Source organism: Chiloscyllium plagiosum, unplaced genomic scaffold (assembly GCF_037043375.1).
Source record: "Chiloscyllium plagiosum isolate Xiang-an unplaced genomic scaffold, Cpla_swu_hap1 HiC_scaffold_41, whole genome shotgun sequence".
Classification (NCBI taxonomy): domain Eukaryota; kingdom Metazoa; phylum Chordata; class Chondrichthyes; order Orectolobiformes; family Hemiscylliidae; genus Chiloscyllium; species Chiloscyllium plagiosum.
Window position 1 is genome coordinate 9,451,829 of NW_028270179.1, and position 25,972 is coordinate 9,477,800.

Below are 25,972 nucleotides of genomic sequence, written 5' to 3' on the forward strand. Positions count from 1 at the left end.
TCAGGGAATGATAAGGATAGAGAGGAGTCCTCGATACATTTTGTTCAATAAAATGCTGGTTTTAAAATCGTTTGTTAGCGGTTTCCTACTTTATTGAATGGTTTTATACAAAAAGACAGTAATTCAGACAGTAGTTCGACGATTGTTCATTGACGTTTGTGCAAAGCGCATTTTGTCTATCTCTGATGATGTAAGAGAATATTGAATTCCTCCTGCATTATCCAGTGCCTGGTACGGTACGTGAACAAGAACCTTTCATTTTCTACCACCTCTCATTATCAGATTCACGAATCTTGCGACTGTGGAACTTCGCTTCTCGTCATACATTGAAAGTGGGATTCATTCTGTCTCTGACCCTTGTTGTCTGTCAATGTGAATTGCAGCGTTTATTTCAGAATCTCTGCTTTTATTGCATGCAAGTGAGATCCACTCTGCACTCAGGCGCTACTCAACATCGAGTTTCCACCCCCAATTGCAGAACACCTCCAGCCTTTGTCCAAGCATAACCCCAACCTTTCTGTAGCCCAGTCATTTCAACACAGCATCCTGCTTGCAAGGCCATACACTGCATGCTACCATACTCCAGTGACTCACAGCACAAACTTGAGAAGCAACATCTCGTCTCTCCTTTGTTTTGCTGGGGGTGGGGATGAAAGGTTTGTCAGAGAGGCCTCGATGAAATACTGAAATCTTACTCCCATTAAATCCAAGGCCTGATGCCTTTGGACCATGATTGACATTGACCAATTCTTCGTGCTAGATGCTAGGCCCGAAGCTTCAAATCCCCAACAAATCTGCTCACCGGGGGGTGGTGATGCACCCACTGGCATAGCCTCCCTGTCCGTCATGCTAAGAATAGAGCGGAGACCATTTGGAGTTGCCCATTGCCCTCCTCCTTGATGGAGCCCGCGGGGTCAAGACGCAGCCTAGGATGGCACCCAGGCCCTGGAGGACGGTGATGGTGAGCTGCAGCTGCTGGTGGATGTGGTGTTGGCTCTCATTGTGCTACTGCTGCTCACCGACGACATGTTGCACGAGGCACCGTGCTAACACAGTTGACTGATGGGCTCCCAATCCACCATGATGTTGCCAGGAGAGGGCGAGTTCCTGGAAGTGGGCACTCTGGAGCCTTGGAGGGTAATCATGGAAACTGAGTGTCGGGGGCTGGTGAGGCAGCACTCAGCCGTGGCGCAGTAGTGGCCCATGATACCAATTGAGCCATATCGAGTCCTCAGTCAAATGCACAGCTAATTGGGGAAGCAATTCTAAAACGGAACCGGAGCCGAGAGTTCATTGCACTGAGCGGCAAGATCTGTCCTGCACTCTGATTGGCTCACTCAATACTAGGACTGTAAGGCATCCACTCTTATATTCCCCTGCATTAAGTCAACTACTGGGAATGAAACTGGTTAATTGACTATCCCAGCTCTAGCCCCATGATGTATCCTGAGCTAATATTTCACTGCGTTGTGGAGATATTAGCTAATTGACTAACACAGCACGAGGTTTGCGATTCATCCTCAACAAGCCCCATGGCCAGGGTGCGGATGGGATGTGGCTCAATTAATTCACCACGACAAATCACATTGGCTGACTAGGCCCAAGCCACAACTTGAGCCTTTATGTCCCTGCTCTGAGTGATGGTGTGGGCGGTGGGATGGTTATTCCATCCAACTGACACCAGGGATGAAGTTCACCCACTCCGGATTAGGGCCAAACTTCAACCTGCGCTCTCTATCTCCGATTTGTGGAGTTCAGCTAATCCTATATCAACTGTAAGTACTCGGCCCAGGATCTGGATCTTTGGTGTAAACTTCACAGCACAGTGGGTCTCAATTCATCCCCCATCATTAAGTTTGCGATTGGTTTCGGAAACGGCCCAATAAGGGAGAGTCGGACTGTCCTGCTCTGTATGCACATGTATCTAGCTGTGAGTGTGAAGGCCCTTAGTTTCACAGCATTCTGTAAGGTCAACACACAAAGGTGATGCCGAGGCTTACTTTTCACTACATTGTGGGTCTTGGTCAGTCGCAGAAGGAAAGGTTAGGAAAACTGGCAAATGAGGCATACTGGTCTGAGTCACCTGGCTTACTTCAAAGCAGAAGACCAGTATGTTCATTTCCAACAATTGCTGGGTTTTAACTTTCTGTGGTTCGGAAGGGGATTGGTATTCTCGGCAGTACTGGGCCAAGAAGGAACCTGGAACTTTCCTGCTGTGGACGTTCATGCATGTGGGGCTCTCAGTCCCAGACTCCATGAAGGATCAATAAACATGAGCCTGAGATGGGGACTGCATCTAAATCTCCCTGTCTGGATCTTCAAAAGTCCCACTTTGGGAGAAATTGTTAAATAAGTGCTTGGCTGGAAATGGAGCCTGAGGCCTACATTTTCCTGCATGTGGCTCGAACCGCTCCAGACAGGGTTAAATTGGTAAAATCAGTGCTCGGCCTTAGACGCAGAAATGGCATGTCTCTGCAGTTCATTACAGGATGGGTGGAGGAAAAGGATGTATTTCCTGGTGTAGAAATAATTCTAGATGTAATATATATACTCAAAAGCAAATTCAAAGAATCAAGGGCAGTGCAAGATTAATTGCTTAAAATTTAGGTATAGGAAATGAGAAATCACAATGCTTGGTGTATACTGCAGGCCTCCCAAAGACCAGCAAGCGAGAGAGGAGCGAACATATGGAAACATCTTGAAAAGATATGAAAGCAGGGTTGAAGTGGTGGGTGGCTAACTTCCCCGACCCGCTAGGAAGCTGTATGGACAGAAATTGTAAGGACCATTCAAGACCGATCCTTGACACAACACGTAAACTATCAATCCAGGGAACGGACCTGAGTTTAGGAACTGTGCCAGGCCAAGTAGGTGAAGTTTCAGTGATGGAGAATTTTGGGAGAAGTGACCATAATACTGTGCGTTTTAAGATATTCACGGATAGGGATAACAACAGTCTTCTTGTGAAGGTCTTAATTTGGGGGAAGGCAAACTACAACAATATTAGAAAGGAACTGGAAAGATTAAATTCGAGGCGACTGTTTGAGGGTAAATCTACATCGGACATATGTGATTATTTCAAACAGCAGTTGACAAGATTTCAGGAGTGGCACATTCCTGGGAGAATGAGGGATATGAATGTCAAGTTACATGAACCTCGGATGACCAGGAATGTTAAGACCTTGGTCAGGAAGAGAAAGGAACCATTTGCACTGTCGGTAAGATTGCAACAGATGAAGCCCATGAAGTAAGTAAGGAAAGTGGGAGAGAGCGTAAACAAGAAATTAAAAGGACTGAAAGGGGTCATGAAATGTCGTTAGCAAACAGGGTGAAGGAGAATTCAAAGGTTTTTTATTCTTGTACAAAAAGCAAGAATGTAGCCGGTAAAGAGTTGGCCAACTCAAGGACTATGGAGGGAATACATGGCTGGAACCAGAAGAGGTTGGAGGGATCCCGAACGAATTCTTTGTCTCAGTATTCAGCAAAGAGAATGCATTGGAGGAGTGTGATCTCAGGAGAGGGAGTGTTGAGTTTCTAAGACAAGTTACTATTAAACAGGATGAGATGTCATGCATCTTTAAAAGGTTCCTGATGGGATCGAAACCAAAGTATTGATTGAGGCAAGAGAACAAACTACAGGAGCATTGACAGACATTTTTGTCTCTTTGTTCACAATAGCCAATCTAGTCCCTTCATTTATGATCCTGGAAATGACAGACTTGTCAATCACACATCAGTGGCAGTGAAATTATAGGAAAAGCTTCTCACGTACCTGATTTAGGATCAATTTGACTTATTCATGACATCATGGATTTGTACCGGGGAGGTTGTGCCTGATTAATTTCGATCGAGGTTTTTTTATTTATTCATTCACTGGATGAGCGTGTCACAGGTTCAACTAGCAAATATTGCCCATCCCTAATTGTCCAGAGGGCAGTTTGGAGTCAAGCACATTGCTGTGGGTCTGGAGTCACATATAGGCTAAACTTGGCATGGATGGTAACTTCCTTCCCTGAAAGATATTTGTGAACCAGATGGGTTTTCCAACAACGAATTCATTGTCATCATTCAACCCTTATTTCCAGATATTTGTCATGTGCAAATTCCAAAATCTGCCACGGCAGAACTGGAACTGGGGACCCAGAATATTTCCTTCGTCAGTGCACGAACATTCCAGCTTGGCCATGGCCTCACACCGACACCTCCTTTTGTGGAGATGGTGAAAATGATTGATGAGAGAAAAGCGAATGGTATTGTCCAAATGGGCATCGGTACAGCCTTTGGTAAGGTTCTTTATGGCAGACTGGTACAAAAGTTGACGTCATGTGGTATCGGAGAGATCGCAGAGAGCGGGCAAGATAAGTGCAGCACTGCCTTGGTGGAGGAGACAGAGGGTAACGATGGAAGGATGCTTTCGCAATGGAGGTTTGTGATTGGGTGGTGTTCCTCAGGGTCCAGCGATATGACCTCTGCTGTTCATGATCTACCTGAATGATTTGGAGGGAAACGTAGCCGGTCTAATTAGTAAGTTTAGCAACGATACAATGATTGGGGAAGCTGCAGACCATGAGGAGGATTGTCAGATGATGAGCAGGATTCCGAACAGTTAGAGGAATGGGCAGAGAAATGGCAGATGGAGTTTAATCCAGAGAAATGTGGGGTGTTACATTTTCGAAGGTCAAGTACAGGTGGAAATTAGAGAGTGGATATCTGCATCCATCGGAGTATTGATTTGCAGAGGGTTCTGGGTGAATTAGTGTACTGATCACTGATTGTGGCAGCGCAGGTAAATAAGGTTGTTAGAAAAAAGGCTGAAGGTATGCTTGCCATCATTGGACAGAACATTGCGGATAAGGATAGTCAAGTTATGCTGTGGGGAATTTGACCACAATTTCCCCTCCCACGTGGTCAACGATCCCCACCAGTGTATCTCAAAAACTTCCCACATCTCCGCCCTTGAAGACTACCCTTCCACTTCCAACAACAGAAGCCCTGTTACCTCATCAACTTCCGGATAAATCTCCCCCATTTCTACCACCTGCACACAGACTCTACCACCAGGGATATTTTGCGCACCACTATTTGCCTTCCGTACAAAACTATTCCCTGCGTGACTCCCCTGTCAGGTCCTCGCCGCACCCCCCCCCCCCCCCCACCCCGCCATCCCATACTGCACGCCTGGCACGTTACCCAGCCACCGCAAGAATTGCAGAACCTGCGCCCATACCTCTTCGATTACCTCTGTCCAAGGTCCTAATAGATCCTTCCTCATCTAACAGAGCTTTTCTTGTACTTGCACACATTTCACCGACTGCGTCCATTGTTCCCGATGTGGTCTCCCCTACATTAGGGAGACAGGACACAAGCTTGCGAATCATTTCAGAGAACATCTCTGGGACACCCGCACCAACCGAACTCACCTCTTCGTGCTGAACCCTTTAACTCCTCCACTCATTCCATCAACGACATGTAAGTCGTTGGGTGGGTTTGTGGGTGGCAAGGTGGCACAGTGGTTAGCAATGCTAGCTCACAGCACCAGAGACCCGGGTTCAATTCCCGCCTCAGGCGACCGACTGTGTGGAGTTTGCACATTCTCCCCGTGTCTGCGTGGGTTTCCTCCGGGTGCTCCGGTTTCCTCCCACAGTCCAAAAACCTGCAGGTTAGGTGAATTGGCCACGCTAAATTGCCTGTAGTGTTAGGTGCAGGGGTAAGTGTAGGGGAATGGGTCTGGGTGGGTGCGCTTCGGCGGGTCAGCGTGGACTTGTTGGGCCGATGGGCCTGTTTCCACACTGTAAGTAATCTAATCTAATCTAATCTAATCTAAGTCCTGGGCACCTCCATCGCCAAACCCTAACCACCCAACACCTGGGAGTAGAACGCCTATTCTTCCGCCTTGGGATCCCCTCCCAACCACATGGGATCAATTTGGATTTCGCCAGTTCTCTCAGTTTCCCTCACCTACCCTCAATTCCCGCCTCAGGCAACTGACTGTGTGGAGTTTGCACGTTCTCCCCGTGTCTGCGTGGGTTTCCTCCGGGTGCTCCGGTTTCCTCCCACAGTCCAAAAGATGTGCAGGGTCAGGTGAATTGGCCATGCTAAATTGCCCGTAGTGTTAGGTAAGGGGTAAATATAGGGGTATGGGTGGATTTCGCTTCGGCGGGTCGGTGTGGACTTGTTGGGCCGAAGGGCCTGTTTCCACACTGTAATGTAATCTAATCTAAAAAATCTAATCTAATCTACCTTGCCCCCAATCCATCCCTCCAACTCTGCATCGCTTTCTTGACCTGTCCGACCTGACCGTCTTCATTCCCACCTATCAGCACCACCCTCTTCTCTGAACTTTCATCTTCGCCCCCACTTCAAGTATCGCACTCTCAGCTACCTCCCACTACCCACCCACCCCAGCCACACACGCCTGCATTTTATCTCTGAGATCCCTTGATCCACAAGTCTCATTCATGATGAAGGACTCATGCCGGAAATATCAACTCCCCTGCACCTCAGTCGCTGCCTGACTGCCTGGGGTTTTCCAGCATCACACTCTTCGACACTTGAAATATTGCATTCAGCTGTGATGCCACACTATCGGAAGGACGTGGATGCTTTGGATAGGATACCGAAAATGTTTAGCAGGTTGCGGTCTGGTATGTCAGATTTTAGCTATGGAGGAATATTGGTAAGACTACGTTTGTTTTCACCGGATCGCAGGAGATTGAGGGACAATCCAGCAGATGTTTACAAGATTGGTAATGGCATGGATAGAGTGAAAAATAAGGCTATTTCTTCCCGGGGTGGAGGGGATCAATTAGTCAGGCATGCATGTTCAAGTTACGAGGTGGGGGATGTTTAAAATAATTGCGTGAGTCAATTTTTCACATAAAGGATCCCGAGTGCCAGGAGTCTGTGCCAGAGGAGGTGATGGAATCAGACACAATAGCATAATTCAAGAAGCACCTGGATAGGAAGAGAGGGGAGGTACACTGACCAGGAAGGGAAGACTGCTTTTGTATGGAAGGATAGAATATGGTTGCTCAGGCTTGGAGGGCCAAAGGGCTGTTGGTTGTGAAATATGAACATTCATGTCCAGAAGTGAGGTGGACCCATGAGCTAACCAGATAGACAGATTGTAAGATCCCTCCAGGGACTCAATCACTGAGTCCCATATTCTGCATTTGCCAGAAAAGAAGCAACATTCACAATGAATTACACCGTCCTTTCACTCCCCTGGAACCAGCATTAGATGTACTGTCATTTCCTTCCTCTTGAATAGGGGAGTCAGGGTGCATTAGAAACACTGTCATTTCGCACGCTGGGACAGGAGGTTTCAGCGCATTAGGTAGAGAGTCATTTCCGTCCTCTGGAATCGGGGGTTACAACACATCAGATGCACGATTCTTTCCCCCCTTTGGGACGGACATCATGGTGCATTAGACGCACTACCCTTGCCCCGCTCTGCGACTGGGTGTCACAATGAGTTTGATATATTGTCCATTCCACCCTCTGGGACCGAGCGTCAGAATACATTAGATACACCTTCCTTCACTGCTTTGGGACTGGTGTCACTGTGTTACACACACTATTCTTTCCTCGTTTTGGGACTGGTGCCAAGGTGTGTTAGATACATCATCCTTTTCCACCCTCTGTGGCTGGGAGTCAGAGTGCATGAGATACACTTTCCTTCCCGCTCTGGGACTGTTGTCACGTTGTTAGACGCACTAGCTTTTCCACGCTCAGGGCCTGGTGCCACGGTGTATTAAATACATTGTCCTTTCCACCCTTTGGGACTGGGAGTTAGAGTGCAGGGATGGACGGTGAAGTAGAAAGAGAGACAAATGGAGAAGGTAGTATTGCTGTAGACAGATCACTTTACTCAGTGATGGTCTGTTGAAATGTCAGTGATGTATTTAGCAATGAATGACCTATCATGGAGAGAAGGTGGAAAATGAAGAATGGAAAATTGTGATTGATGAGAGCTAATGGCATGGAAAGTGTGGTGTTGTTGTTGCTCGAGAGATAGAGACTGTGAAATAGAGATAGAAAGAAGGATGGACAGAACATGTGAGAGACAGAAAGGATTGAGAGCCACTGAGTAAGAGGGCAGTGAGATGGCAGAGACAAACCATAAGACGGAAAGGGAGAGGGGGAGAGAGAGAAAGACAGCTATTGATAGAGAAAAAGAGAAGGTCAGTGAGAACAGGGAAGAGGAACTGTTGCAAAGATCAAGACAGACAGAGTGAGATGGAGGGATATAAATTGTGACCGGAAGAAAGAGAGACACTGAGTGATTAAAACAGGTCGGGGACTGACCGAGCGAGATCACAAAACTGTGTGTTAACAGCTCCTGATGCGGCATGTGTGATTAGCTGTGTGATGTGACAGTCAGTGTGCACCCCATTGCACTCTGTACCGCCTCCACTAGTCTGGCACTTCTTAGCCAAAGAGGAATGGGTATGGACAAACACAGCTTAGGCACTTGGACTCCAGCCCAGGTCACCTCGGGTTAGGAAATGGCAATGGGGGAATCTGGACGGATCTGATTCATGTCAGAATAACACTGTTGTTCTCACAGTATGTGTGTGAGAGAGAGAGACATGAGGGAGAAAGACAGCTGTTTGGATAGATAAATAGATAGATAGATAGATAGATAGATAGATAGATAGATAGATAGATAGATAGATAGATAGATAGATAGATAGATAGATAGATAGATAGATAGATAGATAGATAGATAGATAGATAGATAGATAGATAGATAGATAGATAGATAGATAGATAGATAGATAGATAGATAGATAGATAGATAGATAGATAGATAGATAGATAGATAGATAGATAGATAGATAGATAGATAGATAGATAGATAGATAGATAGATAGATAGATAGATAGATAGATAGATAGATATGGACAGATAAACGTAGAGGACTGAAACAGACCGACCAGTCCAACAAGTCCATGCCAAACATGATCTCAAACTAAACTCGTCCGACCTACCTGCCACTGTCCCATATTCCCTCCAAACCTTTCTATTTCATATTTCCATCAAAATGTATTTTAAATGTAGCAATTGTATCCACTTCCACCATTTCATTGAGAAGTTTCATTCCACACGCGAACCACCCTCTGTGTAAGAAAATGATCTCTGATGTCTGCTTTAAATTTATCTCCTCAAAAATGTGCCCTCCAATTCTGGAAATTCCCTACCTTAGGGAAAAGACAACCACCACCAACTTGATCTACGCCTCTCGTTCTTTGACAAGCTTCAGTAAGGTCACCCCTCTCAACCTCCTATGCTCCTGTGAAAAAAAGTCCCTTGCTATCCACGATTTCCTGATGACTCAACCGTTCCATAGCCAGCACAATCCTGGTAAATCTCCCCTGAACCCCATTCACCTTGATAACATCCTTCCTATAACTGGGCGAGCAGAACAGGAAACTGTATTCCAAAAAGGCCTCATCGATAACCTGTACAATATTAACATATCATCCTACTTCTTCGACCGAAAGGACGAAAGAATGAAAACAAGCGTGCCAAACACTATTTTCTACCATCCTGTCCACCTTTGACACAAACTTTAAAGAACAATAAAGTGAACGCATCGGTCGCACTGTTCTACAACACTACCTAAAGCCCCAGTATTAATTGTACAAGATGTACCCTTGCTTGTTGTACCAAAATACAATAGCTCGCATTTATCCAGAGAGAAGATCTGTGAGAGAGATCAAGACAGCAGAGATCAAGGGATCGAAATTGAGCAAGAGAAAGAGAGAATCAAGAGACTTTGGAATTGAGAGATAGAAAGGGAAATAGAAAGATTCAGAGGGAGTGAGAGACAAACAACAATCACATAATTTGTGTCTTGCTGTTGCCTGTCAGGGAGTGTGATGACCGACTTGTCTGGATGGCTGCAGCCAGCTCCAACAACACTTAAACTTGACAATGACTAGGCATGCTTAATTGCTACCACATCCATTCCCTCCACCACCACGGACGTTCAGATTAGATGACTTACAGTTTCGAAACAGGCCCTTGGGCCCATCAACTCGAACGGTAACCCACCCACACCCATTTCCCTACATTTACCCCTTCACCTAACACTATGGGCAATTTAGCTGGCCAATTCACCTACCCTGCACATTTTTGTGCTGGGGGAGGAAACCCGGAGGAAACCCACAGGTAGAATGTGCAAACTCCACACAGACAGATGCCTGAGTTGGGAATTGAACACGGGTTTCTGGCGCTGTGAGGCAGCAGTGCTAACCACTGTGCCACCGTGCCGCCCTTAAGCAGCAGTGGGGACTATCTCCAAGGTTTACTGCAGAAAGTCACCAACGATCCTCGGACAGTGCCTTCCAAATTCACAATCTTTTCCATCTGGACGGATAACAGCAGCAGATACATGGGAGCCCCACCCCCTGCAAGTTCCTGTCCAAGCCAGTCAGCACCCTGGAAACATATTATCCATTCCTTCAGCGACACTGTGTTAAACTCCTGGCATTCCCTCCCCGAGGGCATTGTGGGTTAACACACAGCACGTGGACTGCAACGGTTCAATGAGGCAGCTCACCTCACATAGGAATGGGGAATTTAATCTCGCCGAGACAGCCACGCTCATGTACCATGAGAGAATAGAAGAGATTGCGGCTAAGAAGCATCAGATTTTAAAGAATGGTGAGGAGGAATTATTCCCTCAACTGGTTTTGAAACAATGGAATCATTTCTCACAGTGTGTTAGATGTCAGTTCATTGATTAAATTGAAAAGTGGACACAGACAGAGTTTGAATTACCAGCAGATTGACAAGTGGAGTTAGGGCTGAAGTGTAACCGGCCATGGTCATATTAAAGAGTGGAACAGGCTTGAATTGCAGACACCTGCTCCTCAATCTCAAGTTCCTTCAGTAATGTGTCGGTGAGATTCCTTCAGCAGTAGCATCAGAGAGCGCAATGGGCAGCGATAGAGTGATAGAGATCTCTAATTGCACAAAGATTAATACTGGCTTGCACCACTCATGTGGAAGGTGAGGTCCAGCAGTTGAAAAGTGCTTGGATGAGATCTGAAGTGTGAAGCAGTAATCGTTTTGACCGACATACCGAGGGACAGAAAGACATTCAAAAAGGCACCATGAATTGTCTCGTATGTATACAGGAACCAGTGTAACAGACATAAAGTACAAAAATGGTCCTCTCCATTTGATTAAAACATGCTCCCCAATACTACCTCCCTCATTAAATTCAGATTAATGTTTCAACAAAAATAAACATTTGTTTCCACATCTGGCTTGGCTCAGTGTTTAGCACTGCTGCCTCACAGCACCAGGGACCTGGGTTCAAATCCAGCCTCGGGCGACTGTCTGATAGAAGTTTGCACGTTCTCCCCGTGTCTGGGTGGATTTCCTCCCACATTCCCAGATGTGCAGGTCAGGTAAATTGCCCATAGTCTTCGAGGCATTAGTCAGAGGGACATGGATTAGATCAGATTAGATTACTTACAGTGTGGAAACAGGCCCTTCGGCCCAACAAGTCCACACCGACCCGCCGAAGCGCAACCCACCCATACATTTACCCCTTACCTAACACTACGGGCAATTTAGCATGGCCAATTCACCTGACCTGCCCATCTTTGGACTGTGGGAGGAAACCGGAGCACCCGGAGGAAACCCACGCAGACACGGGGAGAACGTGCAAACTCCACACAGTCAGTCGCCTGAGGCGGGAATTGAACCCGGGTCTCTGACGCTGCGAGGCAGCAGTGCTAACCACTGTACCACCGTGCCGGGGGTTAGTCCTCGGAGGGTCGGTGTGGACTTCTTGGGAAAAATGGCCTGTTTCAACACTGTAGGGAATCCAGTCTGAAAGAACCTGAGCATCCATGAGATTCAAACGCGACTGTTCCTGGATTCATTGATCTGGATGATTGAACACAGAGGGTTGGCAGGTTGCAAAGCCCCATTTGTACAAAGGAAAAATGTGCATGCGCTGTGGTTGTGAAGCTCGATGAAATGATTTATTTACAAACAGATAAATATATTCATTTAGCTAAACATCAGAAAAGCGCATGCGCAAGAGGCAGTTTGAGCCCTCAATTGATTAGCATCACCGTTGGCCAATGCGAAATCCTGGAGGACTGGAAGCAAGCTGGTCCTGCAGCCAATTAGCGCTCCCCTATTGGCTGAATGCGGAAGTTGGACAGTGAAGCTGCTGATTGGTCCCCAGAGAAGGTGTTGGTGCTCCTCATCTATCTCTGAATGAAGATGGAGTTTCACCCAGACTGAACCAACTTCAGGTGGGGAAATTATCTGGGAACATATTATTGTTTTTCTTTTCTTTTATCAGTTGGGGTTAAATTGCTGCCTTGCAAGAATTGATCATTCGGGAAGTGAATCCAGGGAAGGGGACAGTTTCTGGCAAGTGAGGTTGAGATCTCCCACTGTAAAATACATCAGTTACTGTTCTGAGGAAGGGTCCGTTCACCCGAAAGTTTATACTTTGATTTCTCTCCTACAGATGCTGTCAGACCCGCCGAATTTTTCCAGCAATATCTGCGTGTGTTTGTGTCATCCTTGACTGACTCAATTTGGCGCACTCGTTTATCTGGCTGCCAGAATGATTTCATTTCATAATGTTTGCAATTAAAAAAGGGTGATTTCCAGGCTAGAGCTGGCAAGCGATGAGGCATTAAATTAATATCAGGTTGAGCTATGCCTCGTTTTCTTATACTTTATATCATGCAAAGACACCATTCACCAGGAGAAAGTGAGGATAACAAATGGTGGCGGTCAGAGTCTAGAGTATAGTGCTGGAAAACCACAGCAGGTCAGGCAGCAACTGAGGAGCAGGAGAATCGACGGGTCAGGTATAAGCCCCTCATCAAGAAGGAGGTTTGTGGGTAGGGGGCTGAGAGATAAATGAAGGGTGTTGGGGCTGGAGGAAGGTGAGTGAGAATGTGAGAGGTAGATGAATATGAGCAAGAAGGTGATAGGTTGGAGAGGAGAGTGTAGTGGATAGATGGGAAAGACAATGGACAGGTCAATAGGGCAGTGCCGAGTTGAAGGCTTGTGACTGAGATAACGTGGGGGAAGAGGAAACTGGAGAAATCCACATTACGTCCATGTGGTTGCACGGTCCCAAGTCGGAAGATGAGGCGTTCATCCTCCAGGCGTCGGTTGGTTAGGTTTTGGCAAAGGAGGAGGCCCAAGATCTGCATCTCCTTGGTGGAGAGGGAGCGGGAGTTGAAGTGTCCAGCCACTGTACAGTCTTAGGAGTCCATGTGGAATCAGTAGACAGGCACTGAGGATGATGATGTGGCTGTGGTAGTGAGTCTGCTTCAGGACGTGGCTGAAAGATTTGTTGCTGAACACTTCAACTTGGCCTCCCACTCGTTTAAGGTCTTGCGTGGGGCGGCGAGAGGGAGGCTGCGTAGGTGGACCCTTGGAGATAGTAAGCCAAGTGGTCAATCTAAGACTGGTATAGTTGGGAAAGGAAGCAAATCAAACAGTCAAGGCAGGAAGAAACCAAGCAGAGAACAAGCTGGACTGAAAAATTAAACTGCAATAACTTCAATGCAATTGCCCTAAAATGGAAGGGAGGTGAAATGATGAGGAACACAGCACTGGGATAGCATATCCATTACAGAGACGTGGCTCGGGTATGTTTTGGACTGGAAGCTTAAAGTTGCAGGATACAAATGCTCTAGGAAGGATGGGAAAGGGGTCAGGACAGGGTTGGGGGAAGCGTAGCAATGTTTATAAGGGATAGCATTACTTGCTGTACTTAGGATACTCCTGGGAGTACATCCAGGAACATTATTTAGGTGGAGTTAAGAAATAAGAAAGGTATGATCACCTTTTTGGGATTGCCATATAGACCCACTAATAGTCCTTCCAAGCAAATATGTAAGGAAGTTTGACTTATCTGTCAGAATAATAGCGTGGTATTGGTAGGGAATTTTAACTTTACATACATAGACTGGGACTGACATAGTGTTAAGGGTTCTGATGGAGAGGAATTTGTTAAGTGAGTACAAGAGAACTTCCTGATTCATCATGTGGCTGTTCCTCCTAGAGAATGTGCAAAACCTGACCTATTCTTGAGAAATAAGGCAGAACCGGTGACTGAGGTGTCATTGGGGGAGCACTTTCGGGCGAGTCACCATAATTCTATTAGTTTTAAAATAGTGATGGAAAAGATTAGACAGGATCCGAAAGCTGAAGGCCTAAATTGGAGGAAGGCCAATTTTGACGGTGTTAGGCAAGAACTTTCAAAAGCCGAATGGGGCGACAGATGTTTGTAGGTAAAGGGACAGCTGGGAAATGGGAAGCCTTCAGAAATTAGATACCGAGAGTCCAGAGGCAGTATATCTCTATTAGGATGAAAGGAAAAGCAGGTAGGTCTAGGGAATGCTGGATGGCTAGAGAAAAAGCTTTGGCAAATAGGGTTAAGGAAAATCCAGAGGGTTTTTATAAATACATAAAGGACAAAAGGGTAACTATGGACAGAATAAGGCCCTTCAAAGATTAGCAAGGCAGTCTTTGTATGGAGCCGCAGGAGATGGGGGAGATATTAAACGCGTATTTTCCATCAGTGTTTACTGTGGAGAAAGAAAATGGAAGATATAGAATGTGGGGAAATAGATGGTGACATCTTGAAAAATGTCCATATTACAGAGGAGGAGATCGTGGATGTCTTGAAATGTACAAAAGTTGATAAATCCCCAACAAATGATTAGGTGTGCCCTAGAAATTTGGGAAGCTATGGAAGTGATTACTGGGCCCTTTGCTGAGATATTTGTATCATCAATCGTCACAGGTGAGGTGCCGGAAGACCAGTGGATGGTTAACGGTGTTCCACTGTTTAAGCAAGTTGGTAAGACAAAAAACAGGGAACCTTAGACCAGTCAGCCTGGCATCAGTTGAAAAGCATAGACTGATTATGGATAGTCAGTTTGGCTTTGTGCATGGGAAATGATGTCTCACAAACGTAATTGAGGTTTTTGATGAAGTACCAAAGAGGATTGATGAGGGCAGAGCAGTGGACGTAATCTGTATAGACTTCGTAAAGGCGTTCGACAAGGTTCCCCATTGGAGACTGGTTAATAGGTTTACATCTCATGGAATACAGGGCGGACTTGCCATTGGATACAGAACTGGTTCGAAGAGGGTGGTTGCGGAGGGTTATTTTTCTCACTGGAGGTATCGTGATCAGTGGAGTGACACAAGGATCACTGTACGGTCCACTACTTTTCACTATTATATAAATGATTTGGATGTGAACATGGGAGGCATAATTAGTAAGTTTTCAGCTGACACCAAAATTGGAGGTGTAGTGGACTGCGAAGAAGTTTACCTGAGAGTAAAACAGGATCGTGATGAGATGGGCCAATGTGTTGAGGAGTGACAAAGTGAGTTTAATTCAGGAAAATCCGAGGTGCTGCATTTTGGAAAAGCAAATCATAGCAAAACATGTACACTTCATTGTAAGTTCCTAGTGTGTGGTGCTGAAGAAAGAGACCTTGGAGTGCAGGTTCATTGCTCCTACAAAGTCGAGCCGCAGGTAGACATGATATCGAAAAGGGCTTTCCTTTATTTGTCAAAGCATTGAGTATTGGAGTTGGGAGGTTATGCTGTGGCTCTACAGGATATTAGTCTTGCCAGGTTTGGAATATTGCATGCAATTTTTGTCACCTTCCTATCGTAAAGATGTTGTGAAACCTGATACTGTTCAGAAAAGATTTATAAGGATGTGCCAACGTTGGAGGGTTTGAGCGGTAGGGAGAGGGTGAATAGGCTGCGGCTATTTTTCCTGGAGCTTCGGAGGCTGAGGAGTGAACTTGTAATGGTTTATAAAATCACAAGGCGTATCGATAGGATAAACAGACAAGGGGTGGGGTGGGGGAGTCCAGAACTAGAGGGCATATGTTAAGGCTGAGAGGGGAAAGATATAAATGGGACCTATGGGGCAACTTTTCCACACAGATGGTGGTGTGCATATGGAATGGGCTGCCAGAGGAGGCGGTGGAGCCTGGTGCAGTTGCAGCATTTAAAAGGCGTCTCGATGAGGACATGAATAGGAAGGGTTTACAGGGGTATGGGCTGGGTGCAGGCAAATGGGATTCGATTCGGTTAGAATATCTGGTCAGTATGGATGAGTTGGACATAAAGTTTCGTTTTCACGCTGTACATCTGATCGACTCTATAACAAGCATTTGACCAGGCAGTGTAAAGGGGGCCCATCCCCAATGCACTAACAGTAACTAGAAACATACCAATCCGCAAGAATGTACATCTCCTTGCAAAATAATTACTTTTGAAGTTTTATCTAGCACTGAGGTATTGATGACTTTTTAAACAACTTTTACAGGATAATAGAAAGGAAGGATTTGAAGAACGAAATCTGAAATTAACATCATGTCAAGATCTGAAATCACTCGATTTGTCAGCATCTGAACGTCGTGAATCCTTCACCTTGGAGGGAGAAATGTTTCTCTGTTCTGTCTGCTTCAATGGATTTTAAACAAAACATTGCGATATTAACAAGCCCGTGTGAGAGTGTGTCAGTGCACCGACAGTGAGAAAAGCCGAAAATAGCCTAAGAAGACAATTGCACAATGCACAGCCGAGAGAGACCATTCACATGATCTGTGTTTGGACGAGGCTTCCACTGATTATTAAACCTGGAGAGGGAATGCGAACATTATCTGCATGGATAAACCATGGAAATGTGGGCACTGCGGGCAGGGATTCTATTACACATCTGGTCTTGATATTGATGAACGTAGACACACGGGGGGAAGGCTGTTCACCTGTTTTTTCGCGTGAGAAAGGATTCAGTGCTATCTCCAATCTGCTGACCCGCCAGAAATTTCACTCTGTGCAGAGATCATGCACCTCTGAACATGGGAAGAGACTCACTGATACATCCACCCCATTGGCGCGCACGCAAGAAGGTATTCGCCTGTTGATTGTGGGAAGGAATTCACCAGTTCAGCTAGCGTGCTGAGACACAAGCAAGTTGACACTGAGGAGAGGCCGAAGTTTTGCCCTAAGTGTGCGAAAGGATTTGTTCAGCCATCTGCCTTGGTTATTCACCAATGGCTTCACACTGGGGAGACGCTGTTCACCTGCTCTCAGTGCGGGAAAGGATTCGCTCAGTCATCGAGCTTGGTTATTCAACAATGGCTTCACACTGGAGAGAGGTATTTTCCCTGCCATCAATATGCGAAGAGACTCTCTGATTTGTCCGCCATGCTATGACATGAACGGATTCACACTGGGGAGAGGCAGTTCATCTGCTGACAGTGTGGGAAGGGATTCACTCAATTATGCAGCCTGCAGAGACATCAATGATTTCACACCAGGAAGAGGCCACTCACCTGCTCTCAGTGTGGGAAGGGATTCACTCAATTATCCAGCCTGCAGACACACCAGCGAGTTCACACTGAGGAGAGGCTGTTCACCTGCTCTCTGTGCGGAAATACGTTATCTCGATTATCTAACCTGCGGACACACCAGCGGATTCACACCCGGGAGAGGCCATTCACCTGCTCTCAGTGCGGGAAGAAGCTCTCTCAAATATTCGACCTGACGACACACCAGCGCTTGCACACTGGGGAGAGGACGTTCACCTGCTCTCAGTGCAGGAAAATACACTCAGTTATCCAGCCTGCAGCGACACCAGCGAGTTCACATCGAGCAGAAGCCGTTCACCCGCTCTCAGTGCGGGAAGCGATACACTCAGTTATCCAGCCTGCAGTGACACCAGTCAGTTCAGACTGGGGAGAGACCATCCACCTGCTTTTGGTGCGGGAAGCGATTCACGCAGTTATCCAGCCTGCAGAGACACCAGGCAGTTCACACTCGAGAGAGGCCGCCCACCTGCTGTCGGTGACAGAAGGGATCCACTCTAGTATCTAGGCAGCAGCAACACCAACGAGATCATTAGTGACTGCAGGAGTGTGTTCTGCTGTTGGCGCTACTGCTCGTCATGTTCAGGACGAAATCATGTTGATCCTGCTAGTGGGCAGCTCAGAGGGTTTCTTTCTCCGAGACTGGGCACCCTCACTACTTTTCTTCCAGTGAGATGGATGCTTCAAATGCCATACGAAACTCTGAATGAAGAAAGTTTTCGAAGGTAGAAGTTGTTTAGTCTGAAAATGGAACCTCAATTATCCGGCATTCGATTATCCGAATATTGGATTATCTGGCATGATCGCAAGGTTGCAATGCTTAGCTAAACTGTCACCCGGCATTCAATGAACTGAACAAAATTCTCCCCACCCGTGTCCTTCAGATAATGGAGGTTCCTCTGCATTTTATTTCCTCCAATAGCGTGCCACGTTGGCATGAAGATGGTCATGTGAGGCGGTTGTTTTGTTTAATTGACATGGGTGCTTCTCCAGTAGGTAGTTGGGGATTTGTAAAGATAGAATCGCTCATTTGGAATCGCAGAGGGGAAATGAAACCAGAAAGCCTTCTGAGCTTGGAGCTGGAGGATTTAATATCCAGTAAGGCTGTCCCTGAAAGGCACTGGGTCTTGTGGTGGCAGGAAGATGTCAGACATTGGAAATTTGAATGACGAGTAGGAAAGCATTCAGCCGTTCAAGATGCCTCACCACGTGAGAAGATTGTGTTCAATCGGATTGTCATCTCCACTCCTGTCTAAAGCCTCAAAGCTTTCCCCACAAGGTGGTCAAAAGATGATGCCAAAGCTGTCAGTGAGTCAGTAGAACTGGTATGTTCTCACTTCAAAAGGTGGAACTTTAAAAGCAAATTGCTTGTGATCATGGAGCAAATCAGTGTTGGGAAAAGTGACTGGTGTTTCCTCAGGGAATGTTGCAACAGAGACAGAAGCTTCTGAGACACCAAGTCTTTCTAATGTGATCACCACGAGTGACAATAGACGCGATCAATTCCAAAACACTTATATTTTCAGGAAAGTCACTCCGACTGCCCTAGAAAGCCAAGAAAGATTTTTATTCTGAATTGCCAGCTCAGCGGAAACCTTTATTAGAAAAACAGTTTCCAAAATCTTCATTGCGTTAATCAAGGAATTGTGGGAACTCCCAGAAGTCTTCCTTCTTCAAAGATCGCTATTTCTCCACTCACGTGGTTAGATGATGCCCGCCAATGCATCTCCTCCACGAGGTGCACCTCCGCCCTCCATCCCCACCCCTGCCAATACAACAGGGACAGAGCCATCCCCCGGTCGTCACCTTTCACCCCATCAACCTTCATATACACCGTATCGTCCTCCGCCATTTCTGTCACCGACAAACGGACCCCACCACCAGAGACATATTTCCCTCCCCACCTCTATCAGGATTCCGGAGAGACCATTCCCTCCGCGACTCACTGATCAGTTGCACGTCTTCTCCCACCCAATCCTGACACCTTGCCCTACCACCGTAAGAAGTGCAAACCCTGCACGCACACCTTCCCCTCCGTCTCCCCATCTCCGTCGAAGGTCCCCCAAGGATCCGTCCACATCTGACAGAAATTTATCTGGACAGCAACCAATGTCATCTACTGTATCCAGTTCAACCGCTGTCGTCTCCTCTATATCGAGGAGACATGACGCCAACTTGCGGATCGTGACAGAGAACATCTCTGGCACACCTGCACCAACCAACCCTGCCGACCCATCGCTGAACACGTCAACTCCCCTTTAGACTCTGCCAACGACATGCAGGTCCTAGGTCACCTCCATCACAAAACCCTTACCGCCCACACCTGGAGGAAGAATGCCTCATATTCCGCCATGGGACCCTGCAACCATCGGTAACAATGTGGATTTCACCAGTTTCCTCAGTTACCCCCTCCGCTTCTCCCAAAACCCCCGTTGTCCCTGTCCTGACCCGCCACCTCGGCACCGCCTTCTTGAACTTTCCTTCGCCTTTCAGAACTATCTGTTCCGTCATCCTCTCCCGCCTTTATCTCTCCATCGTGGAGAGATAAATGGGGGTCGGGGTGAGGTGTGTGGCTGGTGGCAAGTTACCAAAGAGTAGAAGAGGTGAATGGGGATGGGGATGGGGGTGATAAGTCAGAGGGGAGGGTGGGGAAGGTAGCAAAGATTTAAACCTCAGCCTGATGTGGAAGAGTCAAAATGTTAGAACATATGAACTTAGAAACGTACAGCACAGAACGAGCCCTTTGGCCCATAATGTTTTGCAAAGGATAAATCCTAACGTAAAATAAAACAACCTGTACACACCTCAATTTACTGCTATCCGTGTGCATGTCCAGCAGTTACTTAAATGTCCCTAATGACTCACCACCACGTCTGGCAACGTATACCATGTGCTCACCTCTCTCTGCGCAAATAACCTACCTTCGATGCTCCGTCTATACCTTTCTGCGAATATCTTAAAAGTACGACCACTTGGGCCAGTCAATCCTGCCCTGGAGAAGAGTCTAGAAACAAAACAAAGTCCAAAATTGAGAAAGCCGTTGACATTATTGAGTGGTTCATAATTTTTCTTCCGAATCGGGATTAGGAACAATAACAAATATTCTAGAAAGCAAACTTGCTCCTTGAATGTAAAAATACATAGGAATGACATCACCAAGAAAGGTGGGAACCAACCATGAACAAGGTGCACGTCTGTGCAGAGGCACCAGTGACAACACAGACACTGGGACATTTGCAGACCAGAAAGTTCTAGAAATCCCAGGTATAAAAATGAGAAACTGGTGAGGAATCGGTGTAAATTCCAGTGGCCTATGGCATACGTTTGGGTTGATCCCTTTAGAAAGTGAATGTCCCTTCAGGACATCACAAGATAAATGTTTTGGGCAGTTAAAGTAAAATTAAATTCAAAAAATCGCAGAGATATTCGGATTCTGTTAAATAAGGATGCTTTGTTTCGATTCTCATTTGCACAATAAAGTTTGGTTTTGCTTAACAAAGTGGCATGTGGTGCCATACAATTACTTACTGAATGTTTCAAATGAAGAGCAAGGCTTTGGAGGGATAGAGGCCGGGTGTTGGCAGGTGGGACTAGATTGGGTTGGGTTATCTGGTCGGCATGGACGGGATTGACCGAAGTGTCTGTTACCATGCTGTAAACTCTATGACGCTATGTTGATTGCCCCCACAAACTTGCAGGTTATTAATTCCCTAGGGACAAAGGAGACCAGGGTCAGTCAGTGAGAATCTCCATATACAGTGAGGCAGCAGAAGCTGGTCAGGTTCAGAAAAGTGATGACCGGATAAACCACCTGATGAAGGAACAGCGCTCCGAAAGCTAGTGCATCCAAATAAACCGTTTGGACTATAACCTGGTGTTGTGTGATTGAATACTTTGACCAGATGAAGCACATATTCAAATTGAAAAGCCCACACTGTGATAAATCTGTTTTCAGTTGACACAGGGAGTGTGTCTGAAGAAAGATTTTTGAAAATGTTTGAATGGGAGTGTCACTGGCAAGGCCAGCAGTAGGTGCCCATCTCGAGCTGTCCCTGAACAGTGATGGGGTATCGGTCAGCTGCTTCAAGTGTTGCCAACTCAGAGTATCTGTGTCTGCCTTGCAACCAATGGAGCCTGTCTCTCCTGCAGAATAAATGTCAGTTTTCGAATTAAATTGGTATTCTTTCAAATGGATCTGACGAATGCATGCATTGGGAGGGTGGGTGGTGTTAGCTCGTGAAAGAGAATGCGGCAGCACAGTAGTTGAATCCAGACTGCACCTCCTGTCCCTCCCTTCACTCCTCACCTGACACACACTCACACACTGGCCCCAGATCTGAAATCCATACAGAGGTTGCTCACTCCCTTGTGGATGATGGGCGCAGGAGGCAATCTCAGCTCCTGAAGCTCACTCACAGAGTCAAAACTCCTCCAGCACAGAGATTGCCCCTTTGGCCCAAACTGATACATGCAGAGCAAAATGAGCTGTCCACGCAAACTCCATTTCCCAATAGTCGGTTCATATCCTTCTCATCTTTCGTATCCATGTGTAAAAGCCTTTTATATCGTGTAAATGTACCCGTCTCAACCACTTCCATTGGCAGCTCATTCCATTGGCATATCACTCTCTGTGTAAAAAATGTTGACCATCGGGTTCCCTTTTATTCTTTCCCTTAACCTGAAACTGATGCCCTCCAATCCTCGATTGCCCAACACTCAGAAAAAGATTGAATGCATTCACCCTATGCCTCTCATGATCTTATATATATCTATACGGTCCCCCTTCAGTCTCCGAGACTGAGGATTAGAAAGGTTTAGCTTGTTCCCGATAACATAGACCAATGAGGAATTGCAGCCTCCTTGTACATTTCGCCTACAATCTTTCGAGTTTATTAACATCCGTCCGATAACAAGGTCACCAGAACTGAACACAATCCTTCAAATACAGCCTCACAAACATTCTGTTTCACTGCAACATAACTTCCTAACTTCAATACTGAATGCTCTGACTGATGAAGGCCAGTTTGCCAAAAGCCTGCTTCACTGACCTGTCTATCTGTGATTCCACTTTAAGTGAACTGTGAAACTGAAGTCCAAGGTCACTCTGTTCCACTGCACTCCTTGAGGCCCTAACATTCACCATGAAATTCCTACCATGATTTGACTTTCCAAAATGCAACACCTCACATTTACCTAGATTAAAAACCATTTGCTATTTCTTGGCCCAGTTCCCCAGGTGTTCGAGGTCCTGATGAAATTTCTGTAAACCTTCCTCACAGTTCGTGTTACGGTCTATATCAGCATCATCGGCAAACATACTAATCATGTCTTGTACATTCTCAACCAAATCATGGATATAGAAAACGCACATTATCGAGACTAGCTCTAACCCCTTCGGCACTCCACTGGTCACAGTTCTCCAGACCGATAAGCATGCTTCCCACCATCAATCGAATTGTCCGTCCAATTTCCCAGCTCACTCTGGATTCCATGCAATCCAACCTTCCAAAACAGCCCACCATTTAGAACCTTATCAAAGGCCTTACTGAATTCCATATTGACTATGTTTACAACTCTCCCCTTGTCAACACTTAACAAAGTTGTGTGGCCTCATCTCCCACTCAGAAAGCCAAGCTGTATTCTTTTACTCAAACCCTGTTTTTCCAAATGCATGCATATCTTATCCCTCAGAATCTTCTCAAGTAACTGACCCACCACAGACGTTAAGCTTGCAGGCTTTTCTTTGCAGCCCTTCTTGAATATGGGAGCAACATTCGCTATCCTCCAGTCTTCTGCCTGTGGCTAAAGATGATGCGAAACTGTGAGCCAGAGTCCCCTCAACTTCTTCTCTGGACTCTTGCAGTATTCCTGGATATAGCTGGTCAGGACCAGCATATTTAAACACCTTCATACATTCTAATAAATCCAACACCTCCTCGACTGTGTTATGGACTGTCCCCAAGATATCACCACTAACTTCTCCACTTTCCCAAAGGTTTATGTCTTCCTCCACTGTAAACACAGAGGAGAAATATTCTTGAGAATATCGCTCCCTCTGCTGTGGTTCTGCACATACTTATCCACTTTGGTCCTTGAGAGGCCATATTTTCTCTCTAGTTATTATTTTTCCTTCAATATAATTAATGCACCTCTTTAAATCACCCTAATATTCTCAGTCAAGTCGATCTCTTGCTCCCTTTTCGCCCTCCTGATTTCCTTCTTAAGGAAATTTCTGTATTCCCTGTATCCCTCCAGGGATTCCTTTGATTCCAGCTGTCTCTCCCTGAGCCACACCTCCTTTTTTACTGCACAAAGTCTCAGCATATCTTGTTATCCAAGGCTCCCTGTTCCAGCCATCTGCGGCCTTCATCCACAAAGGAAAAGATAGAGCTTGAATTCCAATTATCACAATTTTACAGACCTCCAACTTGCCAAATGTCCTTTTACAAGCAAACAACCTATTCAAATCAATCCCGGCAAGCTCCTCTCTAATTCCTTGTCCCAATTTGCCCCTCTCAATAACTATCTTAAAATTAATAGACATATGGTTACTGATCCCAAAGTGCTCCCCCCACTGTCACCTCAGTCACCTGCCCTGCCTAATTTCCCAAGAGCAAATCGGGTTTTGCCCCTTCTGTGTAGGATCCTCTATATACTGCTTGAGGAAATGTTCCTGAACGTACTTAACAAATTCCAACCTATCTAAGCACTTCATGCTCTGGCAATCCCCGTCTATTTTGGGAAAATTAAAATCCCCTCCAATGACAACTCTATTGCTCCTGCAAGTCTCTCCAGTCACCCTGCATACTTGTTCTTCTAATTGACTGTTTGTGGGACTTATATTAGAACGTCACCATCCTCTACTTGGTGCTTAGCTCTATCATATTTTTTTTTTCTTTTTTGTCACTTCCCAATTGACCAGCATCTTTGTCGAAATTTCATTTATTTTGGAAATCTCCCCAAGGTCACTTATTCCCTCACTGTTTAACCGGTAGAGCCCTTCTCCCGGATTTCTCTTTCGGGGCATTTGTGTGGCCAAAGCTGTTTAAATCAAGCTTTGGATTAACCCCCGTGCGCAAAGCATGATACAGCATCCTATTGCAATTAGTACTCCCACCACTACGAGTAAGGAGGTTAGGAATGAAGCCACCACACTCCTTCACTTTCCAAACCACAATTCTAACCACCCAGCGAATGATATGCTGACTCCTGAATTTTCAGCTAGTTCTTCAGCTAGTGTTGTTAGACCTTGCAAAGTTCAAGTAATAGACCCATTTGGGGCTTAGTTATTTGGAATAAAGGTACAACAGCTCCCTCCTAACATAACACACACATACACCTTTCCTGCTCGTATCATATTTCGGTCCGTTCTATTCTCCAATCCCCTTCTGCTGGTTGCATCAAGTTGTTCGGCTATACATTTAACTGCGTCTCTGGTGTCATTGATGGACTTTTGCTGATTATAGAAAATATAATTTATCCAGTCCACATTTTTGTTGTCTGTTACCCATCAGGAGAGTACTGATTCAAACGCTGTCGTGATCTGGTTACAAACGTTGAACTCATCAGGTACCCCTCTTGGGACTCACAAACGAAGTACCCAATAGTAATCTCTTACTAACTCCCCATTCCTTTATTATCTCTTTCTGTTTAAATGGCAGGGTGAACGGAATTACCAATTGTGCAATTGCACACGTGCCCATCCAATCTGGAGATAGGGTGGGTCTCAATATTTTCCCTCCACATTACTACCACAGATCCACTCAGGGAATCCTTCATGCGGAGTAGTTCCCTCCCTTTTCTCTCATGTACTCAATTTCGGTACATGATTTCAGTTCCCCCAAATATCTGGACCGAATTGTTCCTTGCCTGTTTACACACAATGTGTGATTTCCGAACACGGCAGAAACATGGTGGTGGGGCAGGGGGTGGTGGGCGTCTTTAAGCCTTCCTTCTTTAAAGGAGGTAACTTTAACAGAAGGAGAATGCAATCTTTATTACTCCTTGTCATCTTATCCTAATACAGGGATATCGTGCATGTCATACCCCTCCTGTCTCGCTTCCACCCGAGCAGAAAGGGGACTACTTGGGCCATTGCTGTCCGAGAGGCACATGCATAACAATTGTTTTTATTCAAACTTTTCGCAGTGTAACTCACCCATTCAACACAGGCGTTTGTATCCCTAGTTGTTTCTACTTCAATGGTCTGCTTTAAGTCCTTTACCTTTACAATTTTTATCACCTTAGGGTCAGAGTAAGGGACTCTACTATTCCTTTCTCCTACTCGGTTTCTGTCTTTCACCTGCATTTTAAAACAATATTCCAGGAAATTCTCCCCGTCTGCTTTCATCTCTATCCCAAATATTTGGTCTAACTGGAGCTGATAGGTTTCTTCCCCTAACACCGCTTCATGCCATGAGGTTTTCTTTATTGTTAAATATATTTATTGTTAAATATATTATTTTTATCCGGACAGTCAAGAGTTGGCCGTAAAGGACCTTGGTGTACTGTAACGAGAGGATTAATAAAGAGATCAACTCTGAGGACTTCCGGCCTCCGCCATTCTTTAC